General features: G+C 43.5%; 1 protein-coding gene across 1 annotated transcript in view; it reads left to right on the forward strand.

The window, feature by feature from the left end:
• Positions 1-1,946: 1,946 nt before the first annotated feature.
• The window catches only part of Otud7a (OTU deubiquitinase 7A), a 312,202-nt gene continuing 293,834 nt past the window's right edge, over positions 1,947-20,314 (forward strand). The window contains exon 1 of the mRNA XM_051206440.1: positions 1,947-2,101. The gene's annotated coding sequence lies outside the window, so the exon portion shown is untranslated. The remainder of the gene's footprint in view (positions 2,102-20,314) is intronic.

Consider the following 20,314-nt stretch of genomic DNA (forward strand, 5'->3'; position numbering starts at 1 on the left):
ACTTCCTCAGTAAGGTCCCACTCACCTCTTAAAGGTTCCCTGTCATCCCCAAACAGCATCACAAACTTGTAATGGAGTGTTCAAATCCACGATTCTATACAGGACATTTCCCATGCAAACAACCAGAGCCAAGAAGGAAAACTTTGAACTGAAGCTCTAAGAATTAAATAACACATGAGTGTTAAGACAAGTCTGGGGAAGTCCAACACAATATTAAACATACCCTTTCAACCTCTATCAATGTCCTGGGCATTGCCAGTACCCTTTCCTATAAGGATACATATCTTCTCCCTGATTCTTTAGTTCACTCCTTGGCTTCCTCTTCTCAATAATTATACTGTGTATGTCTTCAGAACACAACAACTTCGATTGCAAATGGTGCTCCATCAACAGATGCCACCAGGATTGGCAAAATAGGCAAAAGTCATCTGTTTTGTCCCTTGACCAACAGTCTGAGAACTTTTCTAGACATTCACTAATGGAGACCCAGGAAATATAACAGCCTTAGGGACAAAATAGGAAATACCGTTTTGCCCTTTTCAGCTTTAGACCGCTACACACACAGCACAAAGAAGTTCAAAGACTGATCTTCAACTCCCCTGGTAAATTATGGAGAAAAGTCTCTCAGTGAAGTTGAGAACTATATGCATTGTGCACAGCTTAGCAATTTGGAACTTCATTTAGCTATACACAATCCTTCTCCTAACAATGCACTAGCAACCTGTTGGCAAACTGGAACACCCACCTGCATGGAGATGTATCCACACCCTACTGTAAACAATGGAATAGGTATTTCTTCCCAGTAAAGACCATTAGACACTGACAGTTTTCTCTTCAGTCATATCAAGTTATACTAGGGTTTAAGAATGGGAGTCCAGATCCCACCTGAACTAGATTTTGTGCTCATGCACAATAAGGAAAGTGTGCTCTGAGTGAACTTTTAGGAAGAATACACTTCTTAGCTATTATACGATTATGCATAGTTGGGGGTGCAATGACTAAAATCAAACACATTATAGGAAAGAACTTTCATAGTGATAAACGGCTTACATAATCTGCTCTGTCAATCAAAACAGAGGACCACTGATGCTACATCCTTTAGCCATCAAACACCTCCTTCTCTGAAAGCCCATAGAAAGAACCCTCCAAATAATCCCGGCCTTTGAGTGGGCTCACTGATGTGGTCCGCTATCACTCGACTGTATATATTTCTGATCTGCGCTATGGCTTTGCCCTTAGTTTTGTTGTTACTTTGCAATCCCTATGTACCCTTCTTTCAGTTTCTTGAACAAGAATGTGGAAACGCCCAGCTCTGAACTTAACTACATCAAGAGGGTTGAGAGGACAGAGAGCAGTGGCACCACTTGGTGTCAGGACCTTGAAAACGTCTTAAACAGTCATGTAAATATTGTCAAGGGGAAAAGAAACAGGGGAAGGTCAAAGGGGCGTGGGACGCGGAGCTGAGGCAGAACGAACTAGCAAAAGTTTAAGAGTGCTTAGGAAAAGCGAGCCAGCCCAGTGGTGAATGCAGACCAAGAGAGGCAGGACGAGCAAGCATCGTTTTCAGCGCTTTCCATAGTCCAAGGACCATCTCTAAAAGCTACACCCTAAGGGGCAAACCTGGGAGCGCGTGCGCGAGGGCACAGCGGGTCCTAGCATGTCCCCGAAGAGCTCTGCGCGACCGTGGCCAACGGCGGCTACGGGCACGCGCGCTCCCGTGGCCCCCACCACCTCGGTGGGGGCGGGGCGCAGTGGAGGGGGTGACGTCAAGGCAGGGCGCGCGCCGCGGGGCCGCGGGAGGAGCCGGGAGGCGGGCGCTGCGCGCGACCGCGGGCGGGGAGGGGGGGTCGCGGGGGGCGGAGCCCGGCGCAGCCAGGAAGGCGGGGGAGGAGAGGCCCGGGAGCCGCGCGGCAGCTGGGGAGGGGGCCGCGGCTGGGCGCGAGCGAGCGGAACAGCTGATCTGGTTTTCCCGAAGCCAGGGAAGATGGAAGTCGGCTAGCGGCGACTGCGGCGCTGCGGGCTGAGCGGCGGGCGGCGCGGCAGGTGAGCGGCGCTGGCCGCGGTGCTGCCCGGAGGGCGGCGGGCCGGGCGCCACGGGCAGGTGCGATGGGGCGAGCGGTGCCGGGTTTTCCTACGCTCCGCAGTGAGGCGAGTGGGCGCAGGCCGGAGCCGCAGGGCGCGGGGGGCGCGGGGCTCGCTGCAGGTCTGCATTGCGGGATCCGTTTGAGATCCCGTGGGCGCTACGGCCACCGGCTTGGGTTCTAGCCTGGCGCGGGCAGGGCGCGGCGCTCCCGCTGGCTCCGGTAGCTGCCTCCTGGCCCTTTTCGCGGTTCCGCACTGGAACGTGATGACAAACTCGTGGGGACTGGGCCCTCCGTCCGTGGGGACGCGTCGGGGGTCCGAAGGGCATGGCGGGTCCAGAGCGGCGCGCGAGGCCGCTGGCTTGCACAGGGGTCACCGTGGTCCCACACACCCCTCGCTGGTGGTTTCTTTGGGTCTGGCTGGACTGCCACGAAACGATTGATGAAATTTGGCTCTGAACCCAGAGGCCTTCCCTAGTATCTCTTCACTGGAAGGGAAAAAATGAATCTGCTGTGCTTTAAGTGCTCCTTTAAATTAGGGAGATGTCAGTGATGTCATCATTAACTAAAACTTTCCTTCATTGGACATAACCGCTCAAGGGTACCCTCCTCCCGAACGGTGCAAGCTACTGCAGCTCTTTGAGAATCTTAGCCATCCTATGGATTTGCCTCTCCTTGCTCAGAACCCCCAAACTCATAGAAGTGCAGCTTTTATTCTGTTGGCTTGGAAATCAGTACATTTAAGAGTGACTGAAAGGACATGTGTCCTTAAAGGTCTGGGAATCAGTTGACCAGAGCACACAGATCCATCATGTAGAGCAGTACATGATTGCACCTTGCTGCTTTCTCTCTGCAAATGAAAGTGGTCTATAAGAGAAACACACACACACACACACACACACACACACACACACACACACACGATCTATTTAATGTGGTGCCCAAGGTCTCTGCAGGCCTTGATTGCTTCAGGTGAATCTGCAGGGCTCCTCTTTCACCAACATCCCCTTCTAGGGTGTGACTGAGAGAGATTCCCTCCCCAAAAGGTGCTGGTTTCTCTAGGGCCCTTCCAGCAGTTGTGTGTCCTTCCAGACCCCAAGACCTCTCCAGAGCATTCAGGGAATGTGAATGCTAGAGATCTGGACAGCACACCAAAATCGGGGGGAGGGGGATCTTCTACTACAGCAGCTACAGCAAGCCATCATTTGATTATCTGAGTGTGCCATTAGTATTTGCCTTTATGGGAACAGATGAAAGCTAGTGCCCAAGACAGTCTGAACATCTACTTAAGCCCATTGTACAAAAGGATATCTAATAAGAGACGAAAGAAGTATTGATGTTTTTGTATTTAATAGTTAATGACACCTCCTAACTGGTTAAAATAAGGATGCCTTAAATTATTAGTGTGATCATACTGGGTTTGCAAGGAATTTAATGCCAAATGCCACAGGAAGGTTTGAATCTGGCTACAAACGTGAAGCCTTTGAACCCTGAAAATAGTGTCATTGTTGTTCAGGGTGGTAATGAATGGAAGTAAATTCTGAGGTCCCTCACCCTACTGGAGAAAGAGAGGGGAGAGCTGCCATGAGCACTGTGCACGTCACAGTCTCTGATTTCTTGATAATGTCAGATTTATTCACATTGGCATGCCGAGTGAACAAGCCTTGTAGTGAAATTTGCCACATGAAGAACTTTTCCATGGTTTTTCTAACACAGGTTGCCTTGTGCTTGTGTATAGTGCCAAGATCCTTCTGTATTTAAAGTGGTGAGTGGATTATAGCACTCTGGGATGGGAAAATGGAATCTGTGAAACCATGGTGGTGGCCGTTGTATCTATTGTTTCCACCTGTAGACCTGTCAAAATATCTTCATTTTTTTTTTCACTGTAATACTCATGAATATATAGCAGCAACTCTTTCCTATAGTTTTGAAAACACACTTGAAATATGTTTAGGTTGAGTGTTATGCCCTTTATTTCTGAGAAGCCCAGATTGACTTAACCTTATCATTTTGTCTGTCCCTCTGGGTTTTAAGGTCATTCATCCATGATTTAGGCCCACAGAATAAAGGCTGAGTCAGCTCCTGCCAGCCCAGCAGGGGGCGTGCTAGATGTGGCTTGGCTGTGCCTCTACCAGACTTTTGAGGAGGATTACCGAGAGTGTATGTTAGGTGGGTGGTTCGTGTGTGTGTGTGTGTGTGTGTGTGTGTGTGTGTGTGTGTGTGTGTGTGTGTGTACCCTCTCAATTTCCCCCTCCGCCACTGTGTGCCCAAGGAATGGAAACTGAAAAGATATGCTTCTGAGTGACCAGAGGTCTTCAGTGTGATGATATTTTGTTTGTAATCTAACAAATAAAGCTTACCTGAAGATCAGAGTGCAGAGCTAAGCCACTAAGTAGAAACACACACACACACACACACACACACACACACACACGTTAGCCACATACCTAAGCCATAAACCATTAGTTAGCCATAGCGGACAGGCAGTTGGTGGCCACACCTTTAATCCCAGCATTTGGGAGACAGAGGCAGATGGATCTCTGTGAGTTCAAGGCCACCCTAGGGTACAGGAGAGTGAATCAGTCTAACAGAGAAACAGAGCTCCCACTTCAGTGTGAGAGGTCTTTAACTGCCCCTGTCTTTGAAGGGTGGTTGATGGTCTTAAGCACATCTTGAGTCTGAGGACTCATTGATTTCAGGAATGTTACTTCCAAGAGAAGAGTCATCCTCAGGGACATGCAGCCCTGTATACTGGTGAGAGGACAAATACCCACTAGAGCCACCGTTGGAAACCTAAAGGTTGCCCTTGATGTTCATGTCTACATGAGCAAACCCTGGTTCTCTGTGTTGTGGCACTTCCCAAGAGAAGTTCCTTGCCCTCCTTGGCAGAGTTATTAGCCTCAAGGACTTTCTGAGGGAGTAAAGCAAATGTTTAATCAATGTCTGGCTTTATCATCTAGAAAATGAGAAGAGGATGAAACTACTTTTCATCCTAATGTGGTTGATTATGGCTGTAAGGTATGCCTCCAGTTATTCAACCGTGTGTTTCTGAGAGGCTGTGCCTCATGGGCAGTGAACTCAGACAGCCAACATCTACTTGAGGCTTACTGTAGGGAGCTCCTGCAGGCATGCCCCATGGCTTCCATAACTGTGGAGGGGTTCATCTGTGCTACTGAACACCAAAGATTCCTGATGGATTCCACCTACAAAAGGGTCTTCTCCTGCCTTGAAATAAAAGTTTAGTGGACACCCCAATAGAGACTAAGCATACTTACTACTCTTTTGAAGTTGCCTGGAAGAACAAATGACTGGTTTCCAGAGGGCAAATGGTAATGTCACAATTTTTTGCTTTCTGCTGGGCCAGGCTTTTTACTCTAGCACTGCAGATGGCCATGGATAAAGTGCCACTAGACATTAAAAACAAAGGTTACCAAATCACTTAGAAAGCTATTGCTACTGAAGTTGATCAGAGACAATTCTACTTAACTAGGATCCATAAACCTTCAGGCATTTAAGTGGAAGTAAAACACACAGGTCTCTTTTATAATTCACTTAAAAACATTTTGAACTCCACAAAGAGTATTTGCCTGTTGATAGGCTTCTGTGTCCCCAGGAAGTTTATGTGTAAAATTGAGATGGTCTTAACACAGACATGACAGAACAGTGCAAGGAGAAGCCACCTTTGTTACACTTGAGGGTAGGATTCTTTTGAACCATTTATAGTAATAGACAGGTAAAGTGGTTTATAAATGTCTTAAAATATAAGGGTTTGTTCCTAGTCTTATTGCATCTTGTTACGCTGTGTTCCATTGAGAGCCCTGGAAGGCCTGCTCTTTTCTGAAGGGAAACAGAGAAGTGGATTTAAGGGAAAGGAGGGGGGTATAGGAGGAGTGGAGGGAGGTGAGGCTGCAGTCAGGATGTATTGTATGAGAGAAGAATAAAGTAAATAAACCTACAGAAGGGCTGGATGCAGCCTGTGCACTTGACTGTGTGGTGGAGATATGTTTCATTGGCTGACTTTGATGGCATCTCTGGATAGAGGACAAGGATGGGGAGAATACACATCTGGCAGCAACTCTCAGCCAGGTAATCTGTGACTTGATCATGCCCTAGGTTCCTCATGAAAAAAGAGAAATGTGTTGCTTCCCATGTCCCTAGTCCTTATCTGGTAAAACTGGGTATTCTACATAATTCCAGTACTTGCTGCCCTAGCTCTTTGCTGTAACTATGTCATGCTCAAGGAATTAGCACACATTGATGTTAGTTAACACAACTTTTATGTGCAACTCGTAAAGTCCAGAGGATTGAGTTTTCCTCCCAAGAAAATATTTTTTATTTGAGCATAGTTTATACTCTCCTAGGTTTTCTTACCAGTGCTGTAGAAATGTGGTGGCTGAATGAATATAGACAAGTGTTGATGTTTAATAAGGATCAGGAGAAACAAATAGGCCGAATAGATGTTTATTCAGGGAGCAATAACTCACAACATAGACAGATGAACACCAGCAGGTTCCTGGTCCCAAGGGTGCCTCCGGAAGTGCTCCTGTCCCTGTACTGCAAGCAAGAGAGCTCTCTGAGCCCCCTCCTCAGCCTTAGTTCCCCCAGGTCACAACAGGCCCTGTCTCCACCCACCATGGGTGTGGTCTATGCCACAGGTGCGGACAAGGTGAATATCTCACTACAGACAAGTGCTTGATTTATGAAACATAGAATTAGACCCTTTCCACTCATTTTCGTGCCTTTTCAGTTTCATTCATTTTATTAGCTGGCACTTTCATGTGGTTCTGGGACAGCGACCCATACTTTGATGAGGTTGTATGAAGTTCTCCCTTTACTGGACCTCGTTTAAAAGCACACTTGGAAGGAGGCTGCCTGACATGGGCACAGAGACCTGTCCCAAGTGCCAGCTTAGCAGGCTGAGCCTTTGGAGAAGGACCCAGTTTTATGCCCCCACCCAAAGTGATTATTATCCCAGATAGTTTGTTCATCTCAGTACCTGTATCAGACATGTTGGGAAAGGCTTCACAGGGCGTGCTGTGGGACCATTCTTCCCCAACCTCTACTGTGTCCACTCCTGAAGCTGATAGGGTATCTTTCAGATGTTTGAAATTGCCACCATGGTTGCCATCCATTTCTTCTCAATTCCTTCAGTGATGATTTGAGATTTGAAACTGTTGTGTTATTTGTCTGTCCATTTTCTGTCACCATAATAAAATATCTGAAGCTTGATAATAAGTGTTAAAGAAAAAACAAAGGAGACTTGTGGTTTTAGAGGATACACATTTTAGATCAGTGTCCTGTGGTGAGGGCACCCTTGGCTTATGACAGTTAGACAGAAGGTGACAGGAGCATGTACTAATGTTGCTGTATAACAGACTGCTGCTCTCTAGAGAACTCCCTGCCTCCCTGAGCTCTGTATTAATCCCTCCTGAAAGTAGTTCCCAGTGATCGTGTCAACTTTTACCTTGTTCTAGGTCCCACCTCTTTATAATTCTACCACATCATTCTTCCACACTAAGGCCACGTTTCTGGTACAGTTATTGGAGGAACAAAATCAAAATACATTTAAACCACAGCAATATTACTGAAGTGTGAACAATGAAATCACATTTATAATTTTTCAGACATTAAAAAATTCCACCAACATCCATAATATGTGTAAGCATTTTTGATAAATAAATTAATGGGGATTATTGTAATCAGCCTTTTCTTTCCCACCAGCCAATTCCCAAATAACCACATGGAGACTTATTATTAATTATAAATGCTTGGCCCGTAGCTCAGGCTTGTTACTAGTTAACTCTTACATTTTTTCTTATCTACATTCTGCCACGTGGCTTGATACCTTTGCTCAGTATGACAAGTTCATACCCTATTTCCTTTGCATCTTCTGGAGACTCCCAAGACTCCTTCCCTTCTTAGTACTCTCTTTTTGTCTGCCTGTCCAGCCTAACCTCTATCTGATCAGCTATTGTCCAGTCAGTCAGCTTCTTCATTACACCAATCACAGCAACATATATTCACAGAGTGTAAAGGAATAGTCCACATTTACCTCCCTTTGCCTAATTCAAAAGGAAAATTTTACTTTAACATTGTAAAATTACATACAAGAAAACAGCTATCAAGTAAGAATTACAGTTACACTATCCAGTATATTTGTATTTGGCAAATTTAGAGGAAAGTACTATTTTATCTTCGTGAGTCTAAAGTTTTATACCTGATTTCCTTTTTGTCATAACTAAGGAAAACTTTAAGTTCCCACAAGAGTGTGTGTCTCAACTCTAGCCCAGTTTCTCCCCTGTGTTCATTGATTCCATCATAGTTTGTACTTGTAAATCAAAACACTGCTTGGATGAATTACCTTGACTGGCTTTTTCTTTCAGAACTTTAGAGAGAGTGGTAAGTTTAAAAAGTAGAAGGAAGGTCTTCTGTGGCTGAGCAGTTCTTATTAGCCATCTCTGTTAACAGTCCTTGAAATTCTTTGAAATCAGAGGGGATGATGAACCGAGGACCAGACTGTGCCCCTCCAGTGGATGCTGCTGGTACATGGGCAGCAGACCCGGAGAGGCTCAGTGATTGGGATCATTCCTGAACACTCTTTTCTGATCTTAGAGTTGATTAGTCCTTCACAGGTGAGTGGGAGGAGACTGGCATCCTGAAGGGTGGAGTCCTGAAGCAGATGCCAGAGAAGGAAATGTCAATGTCAGACAGAGTAGCCTCAGGTTGTGCAGACAGGGTGGGCTTGCCCTTTTCCCCTGCTGTGGTGATAGACATCCCACTACTCCACCTTGAGCATATTTGCTTGAAATGTTTCAGAATGCTATTCAACCCTTTGTTGTGGGCTGGACTATAGTGAAGGGCACAGTGGCCTTCATTCTTTTTTTGGGGTGACATAGACCCACATAGATGGCTGCAGATCCTCTGTGAATTCTGTCACTTGTTATGCTGAATGAAAGTTCTATGGCTTCCTGTTTAATTTTGCTGTACAAGTGTAATTTGGAGATAGTGTACCTGAAAGGTTGACATGGGTGGCAAAGATGGTCTTCAGTGTCTACACATCTCTCTTGATTACCCCTCTGGAAAGCTTCTTTTGTCCGACATGTATGTGACCTTGGCTCTCAGCCATACCTGATTTTGAGGGCTGCCTGCTTGACTCTAGGTCATCAAATAGAGCATGCTCTTTGTGTCCTCCCTACAGCTATCTACCTGATCAGGTAAGCTTCTTTTACCAGAGTTGACTTATCCCATTTGTAGTATGGTAAGCAGTGTGTGCATCAAGAATGTAGTCATATAAATAGGTGAAAGGCTTCAGGAGTCCAAGGAGAAGTAGATTCCCAGAATCATCCCATGGCTTAGCAACTGGGGTTTGTTGGAGGAAGGTCAGTGTGCTTTGATATTGACATCACATTTCTTTCCTACCTGTAGAGTCCTGGCTAGCGGGCCTAGCCCCACTCCATGGGGGAAGACTAACCGGTAGCCTGCTTTCTGGATGAACCTCACTTTGGACATACTCATAGATTTTAATTTCACATGTACACATGAAGGGATATATCTGTCTACCTTCTATCCCATCCAAATCCATAATTCTGTAAAAAAAAAAAAAAAAAAAATCCCTAGTTTTCCCAAAGTAGTAAAGAAAGCTGGGCACACTGCTGTTAGAGAAAAATGTAAGGAAAATTGGTGTCTCGTGAAAGTATTTATTTGTTGCCACAAGAAGAGTTGTGGGACATACCACACATCAGAACAAGTACTTCCAATTAGCATTGAGTTGTGTGGATAGTATTCGTTTCTCCTTCTTGCAGTTAGACCATCAGAGAAATGATACTCCATCTCAGAGGCACCTTGTGCAGAACAGGCTCCCAGCTCATGTTTGTTAAATGCATTTAGTAGCCCTATGGGAATTGAAATTAGAAATTTAATTATTCTTTCTAGAATTGCTTGGTTCCCATGAGTCTAGAAGCATAGTAGTTGAAAATGTTCATATAAAATCTGAAACACTTAGGCCAAGTTTTGTTCAGCTGGCATACAACAGTAAGAAAAGACACAGTGTGCTTCATATTTCCACTCTATGAGTCACAAATATTATAGGTAGCCACAGGGAACATTAGCTCTATCTGTTTAATGAAACAACTTACTATACAATAGTTTTTTTTTTAATAAGACACAGTGGTTTACTGAATGGTAAACATTAATGTTATGAAAGAGACAATGGAAGGTCACATAAATGAGTCACATCTGAAACAGTCCTTTAGGGAGAAAAAAGAAATGTACTGAAAGAACAGACGGCAATGTTATGACTCATTAAAATGATCAATTAGGTTGACTTTAGATGGGTTGAGAATCCCTTATCTGAAAATTTTGAGATGGGAAGTGCTAGGAATGCTTTTCAGATTTGGAACATTAAGTTATATATAATAAGATGTCTTAGGGATAAGACCCAAGTCCAAGCTCAGAATTACTTTCTATTTTGTGTATACCCTATGCATACAGGCTGAAGGTAGTATTAATCAGGGATTTAGGTATACTGTATTTGGACTTGTAGTGTATCACATTACACTTGGTATGGAGTTTCCTGCATTGAGTGTCTTGTCCACACTAAAATCATTGATGATTTTTGGAGCATTTCTGATTTCCAGATTAAAGATATTCAGCCTGTACAAAAGAGTGCCAAGTGGACAGGGAGCATGCCTGTATTTAGTGACTGAGGTAAGAGGAACATGAATTTGAGGCTACATATTGAATTCTAGGACAGCCTGGGTTACATATGATAAGACTGTCTCAAAAAACAAACAGACAAAATAAGAAGAAAAATAGTGAATTCTAATCCTCAGAAACTTCCCAACAGGGAAGAATGTTTTTCCTGTTGGTAGACCTCCCTACTTGCTTGATACACACACACACACACACACACACACAGAGAGAGAGAGAGAGAGAGAGAGAGAGAGAGAGAGAGAGAGAGGGGAGGGAGAGAGGAGAGAGAGAGAGAGAGAGAGAGAGAGAGAGAGAGAGAGAGAGAGAGAAGTGCTGTTTTGCTTTTCTGGAGGGCCCACCATGTAACATGGGATCATGTCAGTGATTTAAAAATGCCTGCTGAGTACTACACTGGAGGTGCTGAGATCAAGCTAGGTACACAATAGGACAAATAACAGCTGAGATTGGAAAACGTTGGCCTGATGGAAGTCCACATAACTTTCAAAGGTAACAGAGAAGTCTCAAGAGGCTGGGAAGAGAAGAAGGTCTTCCCTCCTGTACATTATCTCATGAGTAGCAAAGACAGAAATTGGGAGACATCTGTGAGATGAACTAACAAAGCTGTCACAATTTGACCCAGGTTATGATATTATATGATTTAATAATATAGTTAGCATAAAAGTATTTGCATTGAAGAGTTCTAGTGTAAAACCTGGTGACCACAGTTAATAGCAATGTGATGTGTGCATTGTGCTCATCATTGCAGTAAACTAAGGGCACATGGTTCAGTATCACAGCCTCTACAGAGGAGCCCTTTTTCAGAATGGAGAGCTCATGGTTCTTCCTGCCTCAGGCCTGCTGCTCTAGGAGCACCTGGGAGCATTCTAGGATCGAACTGAGATACTCCTTCAGCCCCAAAGCACAAATTATTCATGTCCTTTCTTCCTAATTTGGCTATCTGTTCCCTACCATGTTGAGGCCACCCATCTGACTTTATAGAGCTACTGAACTTACAGCAGGAACAGCATCACAGTCAGTAATACCCCTACTCACAAATCCTCATCTCACCAAGAGGCAGGCAGTACCCACCATCCCTTAGCAGATTCCTACTGGTACTCTGTGATGCGTCAAAGAAAGATCCCATAAAGCATTACGGATCAAGTGCATCCTTATCAGCAGTGACATAGGTGTAAGAGCCTAACATTTGGGTTGCTTTGGGGGTAGTAGAGAAACTATAGATGGAGGCCTCAAATGGGCAGAACATAAATAGGTGGAACATTGGATCCCATGGGATGTATAGGCAGGGCTCAGACCCTCTGTGCAGGGTCTTATCCCAACCATGGAAGGCTGAGCTGGATCTGAGGAGGCATAAGTACACTGCTTGCCTGTTCCCCAGCCTCCCAGGATCCCAGAGACAACCAGACGCAGTGGGGAGTCTAGTCAAGCAGGGACTCATTTATTGCCTCATAGCAAGCATCTTTTAAAGCAAAAAACCACAGAGCAGGAAAACAGCCAGTCAATGGTTTTAAAGGTCAACCTATCATGGGCCTAAGTGCCCTATGGTTTACCTAATGAACATGAGCCATTCATGCAGTGACCTCTTCTGGTTGGATCTTGGCAACCAATCACCCTTTTTTATAAACATCTCAGGACTCGCCTCCCTGACTTCCCCTCCGCACCATCTTTGATTGGCTTGTATGCCCTTCACCTCTGAATATATTGTTAGGAGGAGGAGATGGACCCATCCAATCTCAGCTTTCATTTCCTTATTTTCACTCCTGGCTTCACTTTGTACATCCTAAAACTTTGTTTAGCAGTGTTCTCATTTTTCTAAATTCTTTTCAGAAGCAACCAATAATCAAAGCCCAGAGGGAAGAAGGTAAAAGGATTGGGTAGATTAATCAGGCAACATGTGTACTGGCATGCAGATGTTAGCTGATACCTTACCTTAGCTGGGAAGTCTCAGAGGAGAATGGCCTGAGAAACTGGTGGTAGGCTCCATTGCTGATTGTAGGCAAAGGTCAGCTATGCACAGCCCCAAGGAGCAGCTCTGTGGAGCCAGGAGGTTGTGAGACCGGTACTCCTTTCAGACACGTCTTCTCACACTTTCCCTAAGTCTCTGGCCGGTGCTACTTAAGGAGCCCTGTTTCTTACCTACTTACCCTAATTGTTTCTTGATGCATTGCCAATGAATGTTTGCCAAATGCACTGCCACATTCAGTACTTAGAGTGGGTCAGGTTCTGTCTGAGGCACCACTCTGCCTGTTCTGACTATATTTGTTCTTTTTGTTGCTCCCATGGGGGACCTGGGTTTCTCTCCAACTAAGCTTATTGTCCTTCCAGACTTAGATTCCCAGAGAGAAACTCATGAACCCCAGAGCCAGATCTGGATGAGACACTTAGACCCACCATCCCACACATGGTTCACCTTCCATTTGTGGTTCCTCTGGCTATTAGTTCATCTCCCAGCCTCAGCGTCTGTGACATGTGGCATCTGCCTTACAGGTGACAATAGAGCTAAGGCAACACTTGTCAGGTATGGTTGATTACTTTCCCAGCTCCTCTTTGGCCAGAGACAAACTACCTTGGGCGATTATTTCCCTTCTGGTATGAATGAGACAACTTGGCTCAAGACTTGGTAGTAAGACCTGCCTCTTCAGTGGGACAGTTCCATGCTGCAAACAGGAGTGGGCCCGACATTTTGCAGGCCTGTTTTTGTGAGAATGAAAGGGTGATGAGTAGCTCCTTGATGGCAACTCATAGAGAGGTGATCTGGGAAATGGGAGGGGCCAACTCGTCATTGGCATGAGCACCATCTAGGCTGGTGCTCCAAAGTCCAACAAGCCCCTTGTCTATTGCTCCTGTGATGCTCCAAGACAATCAAGAGATGATAGACTCAGAAAGGACAGTTCAGACCCTCCATCAAATGCAGAATCTGTCTGTGGGCTTTGTATTTTAGGAAGCACACTAAAGGACTGTGCACACATTGTCCAGCGTCCATCATGGGATTTAACATTTACATAGTTTAAACGAACGTAGTTAAACCTGGTATGTGGGGGCATAGTATAGCCCTATTAGGAAGGTGGCTCTGGGTGAGCCCCACTTGGCTCATAGTATTTTGAGTATTATAATCTGTTATAGGGGAGCTTTTAAATGTGTCCTTTAAGAAATACCATACATACACAAAAATAAAACTAGGGCACAGACTTCCACACCCCACTCCCTTTCACTAGGTCCTTCTGTGTACAAGCAAGGGCAAGGGCACAGATATTGATTAAATGCCTCAAAGCAAAGCCATATTGATTGTTCTTTCCTTTTTCTGTGCTAACTCATGCTCTCCCCACTCCATGAAAATCATTTGCACAGATTAGAAGAGGAAATTCAAAGAAAGTAGGTGTATAATAAAATGTATAATTTTATGAGCTAAGGTTCCCATTTCTTTACCAAGATGCGCCACTGGTCATTGTTCCTTTACAGATATTTCTAGAATCATCTTATGGATGCCCATAAGATGTGTCTTATTTTCTCATGTTGAGACATACAGACTCGTGCAGTAGTTATTGGAGATTATTATATTTTTTAGTCTAAAAAAATGTGTTCTTTTCCATTTAAAAAGTATTAAGTTATATTTTGGTTTCATTTAGCTATGTGGGTTTTTTTTTAATTTAAGCTAAGTATCATTTCTTGGAACATACAGTTTTCTAAAATATCCCTTCCTTGGCTTATCTTGCAGCTCCTGATTATCATTACTTAGCACCAGCTCCCCTGAGTGGTAGCTCCTACAGCAGGCCCCTCTAGATATGAGAAAGAGTATCCTTTCACTCTCTACCCCAGGGAACATATCAATATGGTCAGAAAGGACAGAAAGTAGATTTGGGGAATGTCTCCAGTCTACATCCACTCACTATCAAGTTAAGAAAAATCTGTGTAATACCTGAATACTTGTTTGGTTGTTGCTGTCCACGAGTTGGTGTTTGTTGTTTGCTAACTGCTGTGTAATAGACTCACTTGAACTTTGGAAGAGGACTAATTTACAAGCCAACTCTTTCTTTGGCTTCCTATCTCCCTTATTTATAAAATTTTCACTTACTGGCTACTTGTTCTTAGGTTTTTTTTTTTTAATTGAAAATTCATACTAAATATTCTGATCATGGTTAAAATCCCCTCCCCAATCTCTTCCAACCTCCACCCTACCTTCCCACCCATCAAACGTCATGCCTTCTTTCTCTTTAGAAAAGAAACAGGACCAGGCAGTGGTGGTACATGCCTTTAATCCCAGCACTTGGCAGGTGGATCCCTGTGAGTTTGAGGCCAGCCTGGTCTACAGGGCGAGTTAAAGGACAGCCTCCAACACTACAGAGAAATCCTGTCTTGAATAAGTGGGGAAAAAAGACAAAGAAGAAATAAATAAAGGGTGACAGGCAAAAAGAAAAAAAATACAAAAGCAAACACACAAAAACATTCCATAAACATTCACACCACTCATACTCTTTAACACTAGTTTTACAACACTGTTTGTTAAGGTCTTTAGTTTCCCTCAGTTTACTTCTGCTCTGCTTCCTGGTCCCTTCTTCTCTTCTTTCATGGACAATGGTGCCCACTTGGAGAATTGTTTTAGAAGTGGCCATATCTCTCACCTGATCATCAAGTTGTCAAGTTATACCATTTTCTGTAAAACTAGGTGCAAATATGTCTTTTGTTTTTTATTACTGAGTATTATTGTGAAAAAAATTAAAACCATCATGTTTTCTCTCAAGATACTTATGCTTCTTTTGGTTCTTGCAATTTCCACAGAATGTTACTGGAAGCAGGTCTTTTCTTTCTTTTAAACTAAATAGTGCAGCCTGGTAGTAAGCAAAACTCAACTGTACTTACAATTTTTTTTTTTTGTATTATGTCATTGAAATTTCTTCTATTAGTAATTCAGTAATTTTAATGACATGTAGTTGTTTCTTCTGTGCCTTCTTTCTGGTCATCTCTTTAATGAACTCTATTTATTATGTGCTCCCTCATCTTATTCAGTTGCTAATTTGGTTAATCACTTTAAGCATTTGTTTGCTTCTAATGTAGCTTTTATAGTTACCCTATTTATTTTTACTTTTGGTTTCTTCCTCAATTTCTGTTTTTTTTTTCTGTTGTTTTATAATTTCTTCTTTGATTTTTTTTTCTTTTGTGGAGCATGTGTTACTCAAGATAATGGCCCCTCAAAAAGGTCAATATTTCTTCCCTCTAAACCCATCAATGGAGCACCTTGTAAGACAGAGGATCTTAGAATGAAAAACCTCAAGTGAAATATAGAATGAAGACTGCACAATTCTTCACTGACCTTGGAAGGTTAATACTCGATTTTATATGGGAAAACAAAAGACCCAGGATAGCCAAAACAACCTTGTACAATAAAGGAACCTCAGGAGGCATCACCATCCCTGACTTCAAGCTCTCAATAGAGCTATACTCCTGAAAACAGCTTGGCATTGGCACAAAAATATACATGTAGACCAATGGAATTGAATAAAAAAATCCTGATAGTAACCCACACAACTATGAACACCTGATGTTTGACAAAACAGCTATAAGTATACAATGGGAGGAGGAAAGCATCTTCAACAAATGGTGCTGGCACAACTGAATGATGGTATGTAGAAGACTGCAGATAGACCCATGACTATCACCATGCACAAAAACTCAAGTCCAAATAGATCAAAGACCTCAACATAAATCTAACCACACTGAACCTCTTAGAAGAGAAAGTGGGAGGTACCCTTGTACACATTGGTACAGGAGACCACTTCCTGAACATAACTCCAGTAGCACAGACATTGAGATTAACAATTAATAAATGGGACCTCCTCAAACTGAGGAGCTTCTGTAAGGCAAAGGACACAGTTTACAAGACCAAACAGCAGCCCACAACTGGGAAAAGATCTTCACCAACCCTATATCTGACAGAGGGCTGATCTCCAAAATATACAAAGAACTCAAGAAAGTAGTCACCAGAACACCAAATAACCCTATTAAAAAATGGGGCACAGAACTGAAGAGAGAATTCTCAATAGAGGAAATTAAAAAGGCTGAAAGACACTTAAAGTGCTCAACATCCTTAGCCATCAGGGAAATGCAAATCAAAACAACTCTGAGATACCATCTTACTCCTGCCAGAATGACTACAATTAGAAACACCAATGACAACTTATGTTGGAGAGGAGGTGGAGAAAGAGGAACACTCCTCCACTGCTGGTGGGAGTGCAAACTTGTTCAGCCAATTTGAAGATCAGTATGGCAGTTCCTCAGGAAAATGGGAATTAGTTTACCAAAGGACCCAGCAATTCTGCTCTTAGGCATATACCCAAATGATCCACATTCATGCAACAAGGAAAACTGTTCAACTATGTTCATATGAGCATTACGTGTAATAGCAAGAACCTGGAAGCAACCTAGAATGGATAAAGATGATGTGGTACATTTACACAATGGAATACTATTCAATGGAACAAAAACAATGGAATCTTGAAATTCTCAGGCAAATGGATGAAACTTGAAAAAAACCATCTGAGTGAGGTAACCAAGTCACAAAAAGAGGAACAAGGTATGTACTCACTCATATATGGACTTTAGATATAGAGCAAAGGATCACCAGCCTATAATTCACACCACCAGAGTAACTAGGATACAAGGAGGATTCTAAGAGATTCATACAAGGTCCCTCACAGAAGGGGAAAGAAACAAGATCTCCTGAGCATAATAGGATTGGTGAGGGGGAATAGTGAGTGGAGAGGGAGCTAGGAGGAAGAGAAGGGGAGGAGAGGGAAGCACGTGGAACTAGGAAGATTCAGTCAGGGGAGAAATAGAGGAGAGAGAGAGAGAGAGACAGAGATAGATAGATAGATAGATAGATAGATAGATAGATAGATAGATAGATAGATAGAGAGAGAGAGAGAAATGTCCAGAGACCTACAAGGATGACCCCAACTAACAATCTGAGCAACAGTGGAAAGGCTACCTTAAATGCCCTTTCCTGATAATGAGATTGATGACTAACTTATCTACCATCATAGAGCCCTCATCTAGTAGCTGATGGAAACAGAAGCAGACACCCATAGCTAAACACTGAGCCAAACTGGAATCCAGAGGCAGAGAGGAAGGAGTGATTAGAAAATGGGGTCAAGACCAGGCTACAGAAACCCACAGAGATAGCTGACCTGAACAAGGGAAATGTACCCCCAGACTGATAGCTGGGAAACCAGCATTGAACCGACTCAGACCTCCTAAACATGGGTCTCAGTTAGAAGGCCTGGGCAGTCTAAGGGACCTCTGACAGTGGAACCAGGATGCATCCCTGGTGCTCAAAAAGACTTTGGGAGCACATTCCCCATGGAGGGATACTCCCCTAACCTGGAGGCAGGAGGGAAGGCATGGTCCCTACTCCAAAGGACTTGACAGATGTCTGAAAGGCATCACCCTCCCTGTGGAGTGGGAGGACTGGGGTGGGAGGGTGGAAGAGGCATGGGAAGAAGGGAGAGAGAGAGGGAAGGAGAAAAAGGGAATTGGGATCAATATGTAAAATAAGAAAAATATAATAAAAATATGTCTCAGAAAAAAAAAAGATTGCTAAGCAGCAGATTTTTAAAATGGGAGGTTTCCAGCATAATTCTTAATTGCATTCTTGTAGCTATCATCCCTCTTATCCAATACTAAGTGGTCAGTTCTGAAATCATATAGGTAGAAGTAATTAAGTGAATCCAGAGGGTTTTATATATACATGTATGTATGTATGTGTATAATGATAACAGTTAAAGAAAAAGAGGCCATGGATTTGAGATGGAGCAAGGGGATATGGGCAGAATTGGAGGGAGGTAGAAATGGTGTAATTATATTATATTAATTATGTAATTAATTTCAAAAATATAAAGTGGGAAGATTTTCCTAGGTTGTCTGTTTGTATTTGCTGTGTGTGTCAGTCTTGCGCAGAGGTAGATGGAGGAAGGCAGAAGAGTAATAACCAAAAAGCTGGTTATGGGACTGTACCTGACACAGTTGAATGCAGAGGACTGTGAACCAAAGGCTGCCCCTGGAACCTGGAAACATCAAGAAAAAATGTTTACTCGCATGACGGGCACAATAACAAACCTCAAGATGTTTGAGTCCTAACATATCACTAAGGTTGGCAAGGGAGGTGTGCAACTGTGATTAAGTGTATGAAAAAGGACCCTGAACTATACAGTGAGTCTCAAGTCATCACAAAAGACAGGCATGACAGTATCAGGGAAGGAGATATGACCTGGGAGATCAATGGTGCATTTCCTAGAAGGAGCCATGAGCCAGGGGCCTTGAAAAGCTGTAAATGGTAAAAGAGCATCCTGGAGGCATGCTGCCATTCCCTGGGCAATTTTAGCCCAGGGAGACTGATAGTAGATTCTGACCTTCTCAACTCTAAGATAATGAACTTGTGTTGTTTTAAGACATATATTTTGTGATAACTCATTATAGTGTGATAGGAAACTAATAGAGTGGGAAATATTCTTTTCCCCCAAATATATTTTAATTGAAAATAGATTTTTCTTTCATACAATACATCTTGTCTATAGTTCCCTTTCCCTCCACTCCTCCCAGCTTCCCTCTCACTTTCCCTTCCCCCAGATCCACTCCCCCTTGGCTTCTTCCTTAGAAAAAATCAGGCCTCCAAGAGATAACAGTCAAGCATGACAAAACAAGATACAATAAGACAAGGCAAATGTCCTCATATGAAGGCTGGATAAGGAAACCCAATAGGTCCCAAGGGCAGGCGAAGAGTCAGAGACACACCCACTATCACAGTTGGGAGTCCCACAAAAGCACCAAGGAACAGCCATAACATTTAGGCGGACCCATGCAGATTTCTGTGCTTGCTGCTTCAGTCTCTGTGAGCCTGTGTGAGCCCTGCTTAGTTGACTCAATGGGACATGTTCTCCTAGAGTCCTCCATCCCCTCTGACTCAGAATTCTTCCTTTGAAAAGATCACAGACTTTGTTCCTTGGAGTGTTTTCCCCTTTGCTTTTACTCTTCTTCCCACGCTGGTGATTCTGTGGCTTTAGGAAATGTTTGGTATGACCTGGTCTTTGTTGAGGGCTGAAGAACATTTTCTCTGAATGGCTTTCTTCTGCTCAAGGTAGGCCTCCTACCTGGCTTCAGTGTTTACACCCATTGTTTACTGCAGGTCTGCAAGTTTCTGTTTTACATCTGTTGCCTTTTGTCCTGATCAAGGTCTAATCCTTAGGCACAGTGCAAGTCCCCCTTGCTTGTAATGACCAGTTGTATCAGTGCCTGGGTGCTTTCTTCCAGCATGACCCGTGTGTTGCTGGCCTGTAGTTAAGGCATGCTCTGAGTTGCTGTGTATCTTCTTGGCTTCTTTGGTTCTAGTGCTTGCTCAGTGGTTTGTGGTTTGTGGTCATGTCTGCTTGATTTATTGGAGGTGGAATGCATTTCTCTTTCTGATTCTCTCTTTCATTTCACATTGTTTTTGGGGCTTTCAAAGAAAATGCGGAGGAGTAATTGTTCTCTAAATG

The sequence above is a fragment of the Phodopus roborovskii genome, unplaced genomic scaffold (assembly GCF_943737965.1).
Source record: "Phodopus roborovskii unplaced genomic scaffold, PHOROB, whole genome shotgun sequence".
NCBI lineage: Eukaryota > Metazoa > Chordata > Mammalia > Rodentia > Cricetidae > Phodopus > Phodopus roborovskii.